The 11,898-nt window shown below is 38.0% G+C and overlaps 1 long non-coding RNA gene across 2 annotated transcripts; it reads right to left on the reverse strand.

Moving 5' to 3' along the window:
- Nucleotides 1-670: 670 nt before the first annotated feature.
- LOC124874229 lies at nt 671-11,443 on the reverse strand. 2 transcript variants are annotated; one of them, XR_007039726.1, is made up of 8 exons: nt 11,307-11,443; nt 9,351-11,227; nt 8,460-8,883; nt 8,316-8,348; nt 8,123-8,200; nt 1,702-1,765; nt 1,404-1,504; nt 671-1,015 (listed from the first exon to the last, which is right to left on the reverse strand). It is a non-coding gene; the product is annotated as an uncharacterized LOC124874229 (long non-coding RNA). The 2 variants fall into 2 exon arrangements; XR_007039725.1 differs by having other exon boundaries at nt 8,460-11,227.
- Nucleotides 11,444-11,898: the final 455 nt, after the last annotated feature.

Here is an 11,898-nt window from a genome sequence, read left to right on the forward strand (position 1 = left end):
TACACACAAAATATTGCAGAGATACGGTGAAGGCTGTATGTCAGGGGTACGTATGTTTATATGAGCATGTGCGTGTGTGCATGTGAGTGTGTCCCAAGTAAGTCCATGAAGCACTGTCACAGAGGCCATTGTCCTTGATGGTATGATGGAATGTTCATCAACCGGCCACACAGTTCTAAGCAGGTCCACAGATGCCCTCAGGGAAGGGAGGGGGCAGAGGGAGCAGAGCATCATGTTTACATAACTTGTACCACGTTTCGGTACCTAAATTGTGACACCAAGGGAGTGGAAGAGAGGGCAATTTTCCATGCCGGACAGACATGAACACAGCATTGCACGCACAAGAGCGCAATGTTGTCAGTAGCTGCTGCTACTGTCAACAAAGCAAGCATAGCTCATAGAAAGCACTCGAAAGTATGGTTCCACTTTTCAAAATGCGGTGCACATTACGCTCGCTCCAATATTTGTGATGCAATGTGCAAGGCCAGCAGTGGGAATACTTCTAATCTGAGGAAGCACCTGCAGCGTTTCCCCAACCACCATTCAAGGGGGGCGCCGCTCTGCCAACCAGACCAAAATACCATAAGGTGTTTCCAGTTCAAACCTGCTGCTGAGCCAAATAAAGCTAGGAAAATAGTACCTGTTTGGTTTACAAATAAGTCATCGCTCATTTAAAGTTATAATCTTTATTTTTGTTATTGATATAACAGGTAGCCTATTGGCTGCACAACAAAAATATTTACACACACGGGTCTGTACCACACATCAAATATAAAAAAGAACATCCCTTTGCAACTTTTTAAAAATTGGACTCACAGATGAATAAGTTATATTAACACCGTTTTTACAACCAAAAAAGTATATCCAAATAAAAATATAAAATTCCACAGCCCTAATCAGTCCTGAGTGATGGCTTTGTGTCCTCCACTTTTCTGCGGTGCATGTTTGAGATGCTCTGCTGCATGGATCCTTATGATGTCTTCTGTGGCTGCTTCATCACCATTCATGATTCCATCTGCATTTGTAGAAATACAAATTAGTAAACTGGAAAATGCACAAAAATGTTGCTGTCGCCTCCCCTAGCAATACTGGATAAATACAAAACCATCTCTGCAAATGTTGAGATGACAGTTGGCTTTTACATTTTAGGTTTTGCCAAATAAGAATCTTTATTGTCATTATGTTACCATAATGAAACTGTTGTTGAGGCTCTAAAGACATACATGGATTGCACAGACATAATAGAGAAGACACTAACAAAATTTGAAGACACATATTAAATAATAAAAACACACTTGGAAAAGGTAGGAAGGGTTTCACACCTTCAGTTTAAAAACACATTTAGAATTAACCGCTGCACTTACAAAGTGTTTACACTTGTCTTTGCAAACACATCAGCTTACCTTTTATTGCTCCATAAACCTTCGTCTTCTCCAAAGATCTCTTGCCTTTTTCCCCTTCCCCTTTATATTGAATTTAGCCATCAGTGCATTGGGTGAAGAGCCTGAAGAACAATAAACTAAAATTATAAATCAATATGAATATATGAAGGATAATATTATACATGCCAGAAAACCTCTATTATGGGAGAAATGGGACTAAAGTGCACAGAATGTTGTGGTGGAGGGGAGGGGCTTGCTAATGGTTAGTCGGTTGGAGGGAATTGTGAGGATTGTGTGTATGTGTGAAGAGATGGCATACCTATCAAGAACTTTGTGGACACAGTCCTTAGTGTTTTTCCTCCGATTCTGGCAATTTGCAGCATCTGTTGGAATAAGTGCATGACACAGGTAAATGACACTCCCAAGAGAACATAACAGTGTGTTAGTACTTTGTTATGCTATGGGCTATTTATTTCTTCGTGTAGAGAAATAGGTTTTTCTCGTTTATGCTAATGGCGAAGTTCCATCAGCAAGTTTAACACCTTTTTCTGGAACACTGAAATAAACCCATTTGTTGATTATTATGGCTATCGCTACCTAATGTAGCAAGGCTACTGTTGGAAAATGTTCATGCTATGCTTATAGGATTGGTATGGCTATGCTTAAGTATGTTTAATAATGTGTGAAATAAAATGTATTGTGTAACTTAGAGGCCTCCAAACAGGCTTATATTTGTGTGTGTTGGACTTAAATATCATCTGCCCAGTAACTGAAGATATTTTTGGATGTGTCTCTGTAAATCTTCTGCCTAACGACAAGAACATACTTCTGTATGTAAGACTTACTTTTGCCCAGTGACAACAAGATATTTTTATATGCAAGACTTCTGCCCAGTGAAAACAGATATTTTTATATTTCTACATATGTAAATAAAGGTCAAAAGTAGAAAAACAGGAAGTGTCGAAAAGTCAGCTGAATGGGTGTCGACAGCTCCAGATATGAAATCAGACAGTCGATTAAAATGTATGTTTTTTCATGTACAAGTATACGCCTGGCTTTTGAATAAAGACTGCTGTTCTTGGGGAAGTAATCAGAAGTTTCGGAAGTTTCAGAAGGATTCGGACGATCTTCTCCCTGTACAGGCATCTAAAGACTGCAGTCTCCGTGTTTCTTTTATTACTTTGTTTTTTATTAAAAAACGTAATAGGAGGTCTTAGCTTTACCAAACAAACGAGCATGCAGGAATTTAGGGATAACTCCAACATTTTTGGTGACCCCGACGTGATTTGGGAAAAGCGAGGACTTTCGGCTAAATCAGACCTTCACCAAAAGACTCTGACATCGGGGTACCCCCGCACTTCTTACGAGGTAAGCAGAAACGAGGTAAGCAGAAAACTGTTTAAACGAACTCTGCAGTTTTGGCATTGTTGATAGGCCTAAATTCTTGGTGTCAGATGTCTGAGTAAGTGAAATGTTCTGCTAAATTTAACACGTGTAAAGTAATGCATTATGGTACTGTAAAAGGGATAGAGGCCCAAAGGGTTAAAGGCCCTTCTGAATAAGGGTTAAAGGCCCAAAGGGTTAAAGGCCCTTCTGAATAAGGGTTAAAGGCCCAAAGGGTTAAAGACCCAAAGGGTTAGAGGCCTGTTGTTGAGATACTACAAATTCTGGGGTTAAAGTCCCCTTGAGGGTTTGAGTCCTTCTGAATAAGGGTTCGAGGCCCGTGTGGAATTTGAGGGTTAAAGTCCTTCTGAGTAAGGGTTCATTTTGCTGGGTTGAAGTCCCTTAGTGTGGGAAACTATAAAGAACAGAAGGTTAGAGTCCTTCTGCGGGGTTCGAGTCCCCATAAACCAGTAAAAGAAGGTTAGAGTCCTTAAAATAGGGTTAAAAGTCCCTAGGTTGTGCATTGTATTCTGGAATCAGAAAGCTAAGACCGGGCAAAAAACACAAAGGTTTGAATGCTGTGTTTTATTTGAGTTCTGTCTCAATAAAACCAGATTACAGATGTGGTAAAATTTAAAACACATAGTCAAAAGTCCCGTGAAGCTATGAGCAGGCTGTGAGCCTGTGAGATCAGTAACAGTCAGGGTGTGAGTGTGAGTTATAAATAACATTTGTAACAAGACCAGCATGATAACCTATGAGCTGAATAGGATAATTCAGCAAGACTAGTTAGAAACTGGAGCGCATTTAGTGCACTCCAATAATAGATAGAAGTTGCATAAAACATAAACACATTTTCCTTGGTAAAACAAACCTTTAAAATGAGAATGGAAAAAATTGGGTTATTTTTGAAGGTAAGAAAGATTCTGATTGGACAGTGGTACCACACAAAAATTAAACTAATCTCATGTTTCCTAAAAGACTGCATAGAAAAGGCCTTCAGAACGGTGGAGTTATTTTCCACCACAGTACCAAATTTGTAAGCATGCTTTTTCTTTATTTTAAAACAGAACTGTGTTTGTTGTTTGTTTTTGGCTTTTTAGCATAATGTTTGTCTGAAGCTTCTTATGAACTGGGTCAGGAGCAAATATGATCTGAAGTAAATTAGGAGCTGTGAACTAGTGATTTTAAATCTGATTATTGTCTAAGCAGAAATAATACACCAACAGGTCTGGGGATATTCAGCCAATTCTTCAAGAGAGCTAATATCATTGTTCAATGCAGTAGTACTCAACCTGTGGTTCCTGGACTCCTGAAGCCCACAAGCCATAGATTTTGGGTCCATAAAATTATAATATTTAATTAAAGGTAGACCGATTACTTATTAAAATAGATCTAAGCCAATGAGGGTTTTCCAGTCATTTGGTGGTTTTAAAATGCAATAATACTCAAAATGTCTACTCTGGGGGACACAGATTGGGGTTGAAGAGTTTTGTTTTGGAACCAAGGTTAGGATTTTTATAACGGAATAAAGATAAGAAAATCCTTCATTTTAGGAAAAGAACAGAAATAAAGGCTCTCTCAATACTAAAGAGGATGGTCGGCTCAAACTCCAGTCTCCTTGTTTGATTTCTTAGGGTTTAAAGATTGAAAGAATACATAGGAGTACAAAGGTACACAGGGTAATTTCCGATTACTAAATCATAAAATATTGGAATATTTATCAGCATTTGGATTATTAAAGAGGGGTTCTAGTAATAATTTTCTCCCCAACTTTCAAAATTTAAATAGCCAAATTAAGGAAAATTATGTGTCCTCCCTTTGAAACACTATGTGGAAAAAGTCCAGTTCGGAGTCAAGCTTCTTATCTTAATTTCTGATTAAGTTAAACACTGCAGTTTTTGTTTTGTTTAGGTATACCATAAAAAAATGTCAATGCCGGCTTAAAATACTTCTTTGCATTTAACCTGAGCAGAGAAATTCTTGAATGCAACTGTGATCAAATTGAGCAAAACAAAAAGAGAATTATAACAATAACTCTCAGGATTGTAGTTATTATTATTACAGAGTTACAGTACAAAGAATTGGCAAAAGGTTTCAGCATCAGTGAATTTGGATTCATTTAAGAGAAAACTGTTGCTGTGCGTCTAAATACTTTGAGATCTCTTTGGACTATGTGCACTCATCTTAAAAAGGATCCCGAAGATTGTCATAACAAAATTGATCAATTACAGCATTAAAAGATTTGGCTGAGAAAACATATTCTGAAAAGAGATTGTTAAAAATGTCTCTGAATTCTTGAAGTTTCAAATTTGGCCATTTGTCTGTCTTTGATGTTTTGTGTTTGTTTTGTTGGAATGAATGTTTGTTTATATGTTGCATGACACAATAATTCCATATTTGGCTCAGATTGTGTGCATTCTTGATTTTTCCTCTTTGAGAGAAGTTAAATTTCAGCTCTGTGAAACGACCTTGACACAGAGATGCAGCTGCCTGAAAATAAAGATAACACTTCTGCAAACAGCAGAAGCATGTCTCTGCTGAGAGATGAAGATTGTAACTCTACCCTGCATGTGTCAAACTCAAGGTCCGCGGGCCAAAACCGGCCCCCAGAAGTTTAGTGATTCTCTAGAAGTAGAGCCTTTAATATGGTGATTGTGTGCTTGAATGTTATTTTGTCAATCAATAAGCAGTTTTGTTTACATTCTGCCACAATCTGTCTTTTGAAAATGTTTTGAATCTTGCTCTTTATGTAAAAAAAAAAAAAGAAAAATTGGCTAAAGTCTGGATTGAAGCTCTAACTATGTTTATTTAATCTGAGATCCTCTCCAAATGCAACAGTATATGTCAGTCTACATGAGATACTAACAACTTCACCTACTGGTATAATATAAAGATCTGATTGAATATGTGAAACAAACAATGATGAAAGTTTTTCAACAGGTGATGCTCATCCAGGAGGAAGACAGTGTTCCTAGGAAACGCAGCTCATTCATTAACAATACATTTTTCTCCTATAGGTGGAAGTTTTGCTGACTAATCATAGGCTGGATCTATGAAACATTATGAGCACAGACCAAATGACCAAGGTTCTGACTGACTTATGAACCTCACTGACCTGACAATGATAACATGACACCTAACAGATAACACCTTTAAGGAGGACCCCACTAACACCATCTTATTGATTCTGGGTGAATAAAAAAGAATTGAAACATCCAAAACAGACCTAGTGGAAACAAAAGGGGTTATGAGGAAACGATGTGCATTTTAAGAATAATAGAAGTCAAATTATGTTCACATTTTTGCAAATAAAATTACTCTGACAGAGAAATAAGTAAGTAATGTGTGAATGTGTGTGAATGGGAATGACTGATTTCATTGTAATGCATCTTTGAGGGACCTTAAAAGCGCTAATAAAGGTCGGATGTTCTGATGATCAATGCCAAACTTATATCTTAATAGGATTTCCAGAATCTTTTCCGAAAGATCATATAAAGATAGCAAAGGTTCTACCTGTATTGAAAATACTGATAACCATAAGAAAGTTCATAGATCCATCTTCAGTTTTTCACAATTCTGTTACAAACAGGGTATTTAAACTTTCATGTGGCCAAATGTCTGTATTTGACTTTCTGTTTTTGTGAAATAAATGTCTGTTTCATGTTATGTAAAAATTAGAGTCCTCAACATTACCATAATAATATTAGGTCAGTTCTTTATGGTAAAACAAAAAGATTTTAACAGGTGTTTAGACTTTTTCCAATCAGGTTCAAAATGATCAAATTAGACTCAAACTTAACACAAGATGAAATGAACCTTAACAGAATTACTGGACTGGACTGAAATAGAGAAAACTTGAGTTAATTGAAACAAACTTTAGTTACTTGAACTAAATACAAAGCTGACTGAAACTGTACGGTGTATCTATAAAACTGGGTAAGACAAACTAAGATTATAAGATATAATATGCCCTTAATTTTTTGTGTTCATCAGTGAGTGAGTTTTTATTTTTAATAAGAATTAAACCAAGCACTATTTAAATTAATAGCAACTACCAAAAAATAGTGATCTCATTTTTAAATGTAATAAGGACTTACTTTATTAAAAAAATAAAGTCCCCAATAAAATAAAATATGATAAAAAAGAATAATAAGAATTTTGAGAAACAGAGGCATTAAAACGTCTGCAGGAACAGCACTGACACTGTTGAAAGTAGAGAAAATAACTTTGCATATGTTTCCGCAAAAGGCTGCATCTAAACTTCCCCTCACACTGAACATGGCAGATCTGTTATTTATAGATGCGGACATCCTGAAAGACTCACACTGACAGCAGCAACAGAAGTTAAAACTTGGATGAACAGTGGACCTGTTAAACAGAATGATATCTATCAGATAGAAGATAAAATCAATCCTCCCGGAAAAAAACGTTTATACAACACAGCGGTTACAGTGACACATTGGGAAGACCCACGTGTCAAGGGGGAATATGTTACATCTGGTAAAGCATTAATTCTACACTATAAATTTCTCTGACTATTCAAAGAATTTTTGCAGATCATGCATAATTTGTTGCAAACTGTGCAGGAGGAGTAGTAAATGTATCGCTGAGGAATGTATAGAAAAAGTCTTCCCAACCCTTCCCCATGTCTCCTTCTTCAGGTTTCAGGGTAAATTCCATAGGGGGTGCAAACTAACTAAAGTCTCAGAGCAAATCTGCATCCTATGTGTAAAATTGACACTAAAATCGAGCCGCTTATGCTTGTTTTTTGGGGATATTTCTAAAAGGGAATGGCTGAGGAAGGAGGAAAAAGAGGGGGAGATGGATTGTTTAAGTAAAGCGCAGCTTATAGCCCAACTTTGAGCCGTTATTGGCCTCTCCCCAAGATAGTCTTCGTCTCCAAATCGCAACCCCCCCATTAAGCACCAGTGAGTCCAGAGCTTCTGTTTTCCGGTGAGACTGATTTAATTTTATTGTATATTTTTCAGATCTTTAATTTTTTTTTTCCTGTAACACCATTTAAACCCATACTGACCGCTTCGGACAGCCAGAGAGTGGGGGAATACTGGCTGTGAACGCCATGTTGAGGGAGAGCCTTCCAGTAACAGCATTGATACAAACAATCTTTGCGTTAATGCAGCTCCAGTTTAGGTGCAAACAGATGTTTTCTATGGCACGGTGGTGTTTCACAATGCTACATTACAAGGAGGGGGAAAAAAAAAAAAAAGAGGATAGTTTCTGCTCAGTCTGCCGTGGGATGATCCTGTATAAAGTGCAGTGAAATTCCATGGAAAATAATGAATCTGTAACTATCATGTTGTGCACATATCAGTCCATGTCTCATAAATACTCACAAACATTGCTTAATATGTCAGTGTTGTGAATGGATTGGAGTTTCTTTGGTGCGAAGCGGTAGTTGGGCAGCTTGACGCCTGTATAAAGGTAATTTAAAGTAAAAATAAACGTTTGTATTGTCAAAAAAGAGATCATATAAAGAATCTGATTACTTTTCAAACTGGAATTGTGAAATTGTTGAAAACCCATTACCCTGATGCTCATCTTCATCCGAAGATGTTAATTCTGCAAAAGAGAGAACAAAAGTTCACAAACATTGATGTCTAAGATTTATCTATTTCTGCCACTAGAGCACAAATGTATAAGTTGTATAATATATAAGAATGATAAACGGACCGCTTCTAACAAAACCCTCTGGCGTTCCTTTTTTAGCGCGGCTCCTTTTAGATCTAATCGCCAAGTCCTGGTCCTCCTCATCGTCCTCCACCTGACTGGTCAGGTTGTAGGTCTCGCATTCACGACGCTTGGCTAAAATTTTAGATGATTCAGTTTTAAAAACAACATTTCAACAATGTTTTGAGTTGGATATCAATTTAATTTTTAAAACAAAACTTGACTGAAGTAATTTTTATCTTGATCAATGGAAACGTCATCCAGTCATCTTCGGGTTAATTGTTTCCTTTAATGCTCTTTCGGTTTTTGTGATGCTCATGCTGTGTGGCCACCTAACAGTTCTCTTGTTTCTGTCGATCCAGTTGTCAGGTACTACACCCTCCTCCTCTTGTTCACCCTCCTTCCAAACAGCCCTTGTGTAAATGATCTGGAAAGGACAGCACATACATGTTTCTTTACGACAACTGCTTAAACAGACAGCCATATACTAATGTGCAATGGCATAGAAAATGACAAACCATTATCAACAAATCACCAATTGACATGTTAGAAGAGGAAAGTAGTTGTAGTTGGCAGAAATGATTGTGACAATTCTAATTAGAAATGACAACATCACTATTGACTACATTAGCAGGTCACCTCAGGTTAAATTGGGGGAATAAAGCAAGTGGTTTTAGAATGAGCAGGTTTGGATATGTGCAAAAGGGAGTGAGGGTTTCATTGGAAGAAGTGTACTGTATTAAGATAAGAGAGGGAGAGGCCAGTGGAGTTTCATGTAAGCATTGAGAAGGGATATGCAGGTGATATGACACACTGTGATGTGAAAGATGCAGAAACCCTACAGGTGGTAAAGGGTACTGCAAGGATCTAATTAAAAGAGTAAGAAAATCCAACCTTTATTTATGTTCCAGACCATGGCGAAGGGGCATGAGGACAGAACCACCTGTTTCTTGTGGGAGGCAGGCCACCTTGCGGAAAAGATCCCTTTCATGCAGTAGTTAATTTTTCATCCTGACCTGACCATTTCCTATGCACACTATATTTAGAAGTCCAGAGCTACATGGTTGGTGAAATAATGCTAAAGTGTGACGCTGGTGCAAAATATCGCAAGCAAAGGTACCGTCAGCATTTTTGTGACGGACAAAAGCAAATCTGTCATCTCTCAAGAGAAAACAACTGTCTCTTTTTTTAAGAGAAACAAACACTTCTGGGCGAATTTTGGCCTGGTACACTTCTGTGTGTTCAATTTCTGACAAACGCCTGGTTACTTGTTCAAGGGGACTTCTCCCGCTTCTGACGTGTTTCTTGATTTGTTGCAGGTAGTTTTCAAATGGAAAACAGGAAATATCATTCAAGGAGCAGTTAAAGTGCCTGACATCTTCATGGAGATGAATTAGTCCATGTACATTGTATACAGGAAAGGTTTTACCATACTGGTCAGCACAGCACATGACAAAGTGTTTAAGTCCTGAGCATATTGGAGATAGGCATTTCGAATCCTATCATCCGACTCCAGCGTTATTGACATGGCTACTGTCAAGGGCAAGAAATGTTTGTATCACTCAGGGGATAACACTTTTTAATACCACTGGTCCTGTGTATAGCAAAAACTGCCGCAGCTCAGTGGCTTTCCACCTATCCATTTCCTGCAAACCCCGTGAAAATTCGCTCGGCATCTTCCCTCTCAGTGCAATTAGATTTTTGGAAATTGTATCCTTTTGCCTCACAGATAAGTGACAGATTTTTGGGCCGCGAGTCAGGAAAAACAACAGGCGTCTAACTACTCCTAAGCACACCATATGCATATAATCTAATGTAAACGAGCTAATACAAGGAATTCCTGCAGCAATGAAGGGGCTGACATGAATTTGGTGGTTCCTGTACTCCACTTTGGAGAAATTGTCATCTGTTCGTGAAGTGCACTCCTGCTCACTGAAAACTATTCTTCCCTCAACACGAGCACCTCTAATTAAACATCTTTCACAGCTTTCATAGGAAGTATGACCCTTAATACATTTTAGATATGCTCTTGCTGGCGCATCACAGATCAAAGCATCAATATTCACAGTGTAAGTCTGACCTTCTTAAACTATGCCATTCTCTTTCAGATGTTTGTACTCGGTCACAAAGTCATGGAGATACTCCTCAAGAGGATTTGGTTTACTTTTCCCACTAAACATAGCAACAATAAATGGATCCCAATGGCCACACTTCACCAGTATTGGCCAGATTTGGACACCACTACTCTTGAAAAGTGGGACACCATCAATGTTCACACTTAGGTGCACATCATTGCTCTTTATTTGACTTAAATAACGACAGATGCCCTTTTCAAATTAACTTCTAGTGAAGTTAATTTGTGGTGTAGTAAGGAGTGTCCGGCAGTCCACGGGCAATATGTGCCCTTGCTTTCTTAATATGGGCAATAAACCATTAAGCGCTCTGTGTGTTATTTTGTGCTCTAAGGCCCACTGTCTCAGGTCATCTTCAAAGCTGGCCACCCCAATATTGTCATTCGCTTCCTCTTCTGAATCAGTGGACCAATAGTCCACACCAGTGTCAAAACTATCTAAAGTACCAATAACAGTGTCACCGATAAAGCTATGTGTGGTCTCAGACACGTTGCTACTACTACAACTACTACTCTGACTCCCAGGGACACTGTGGCAAATATTTTCAAAGTCTCGATGTTCATCCTCGCCATCAGAATAACTAAGAAGTAGATCGAGGTCCCTTTTGCGTTTTCGCCATGCTCTCATTCTCAAAGTCATCTGTAAGCAGATGTGATTCTAAGTTAATTGTTTATATGACTGAGCCATGTGCAAAGGAGGATGAGGTCACATCACTTACCTTATTAAGGGGGTTATGGGTAGGATACCAAATTCCACATCCAGAATAAAGAAAACACACACCTGACAAAAAGACAAGACTGATTTAAAAACACATAACTAAAAATTAGGTTTATCTAAACATTTGAAAGCATGCTAGTTAAAATTAGGTCATTAGGCATGTTTCTTTGTCTCCCCAAAGGCTGATCTGAGTGGTTGAAATGTGTGGACAAGGCCTGATGCGTCTTCCACTAGACAATGGAAATATAGCAATAAGCAACCACCCTCTTTCATGATTCACTAAAATACTTTGGTTAGATTATAAGTCCCTGAATTGCTTAGCAAGAAAAATACATTAAAGATTTGTTGTAGTATCAACCTTCCAGATCACTCATCTGGTTCAAGTCTACTCTGCATCCCCAGAATCAGAACGAAACATGGGAAAGCAGTATTTAGTTCTTATACTCCACTAATCTGGAACAAACGTTTTAAAAACTGCAAAAATGATTAGTCCCAGAGTTCTTTTAAATACAGGTTAAAACCCCATTTGTTTAAATATGCTTTGGAAGGAGCCGCCTCCTCCCCTTAAAGCATCGAGTGCATTCATTATTTGT

This window comes from Girardinichthys multiradiatus, chromosome 9, assembly GCF_021462225.1.
Source record: "Girardinichthys multiradiatus isolate DD_20200921_A chromosome 9, DD_fGirMul_XY1, whole genome shotgun sequence".
NCBI lineage: Eukaryota > Metazoa > Chordata > Actinopteri > Cyprinodontiformes > Goodeidae > Girardinichthys > Girardinichthys multiradiatus.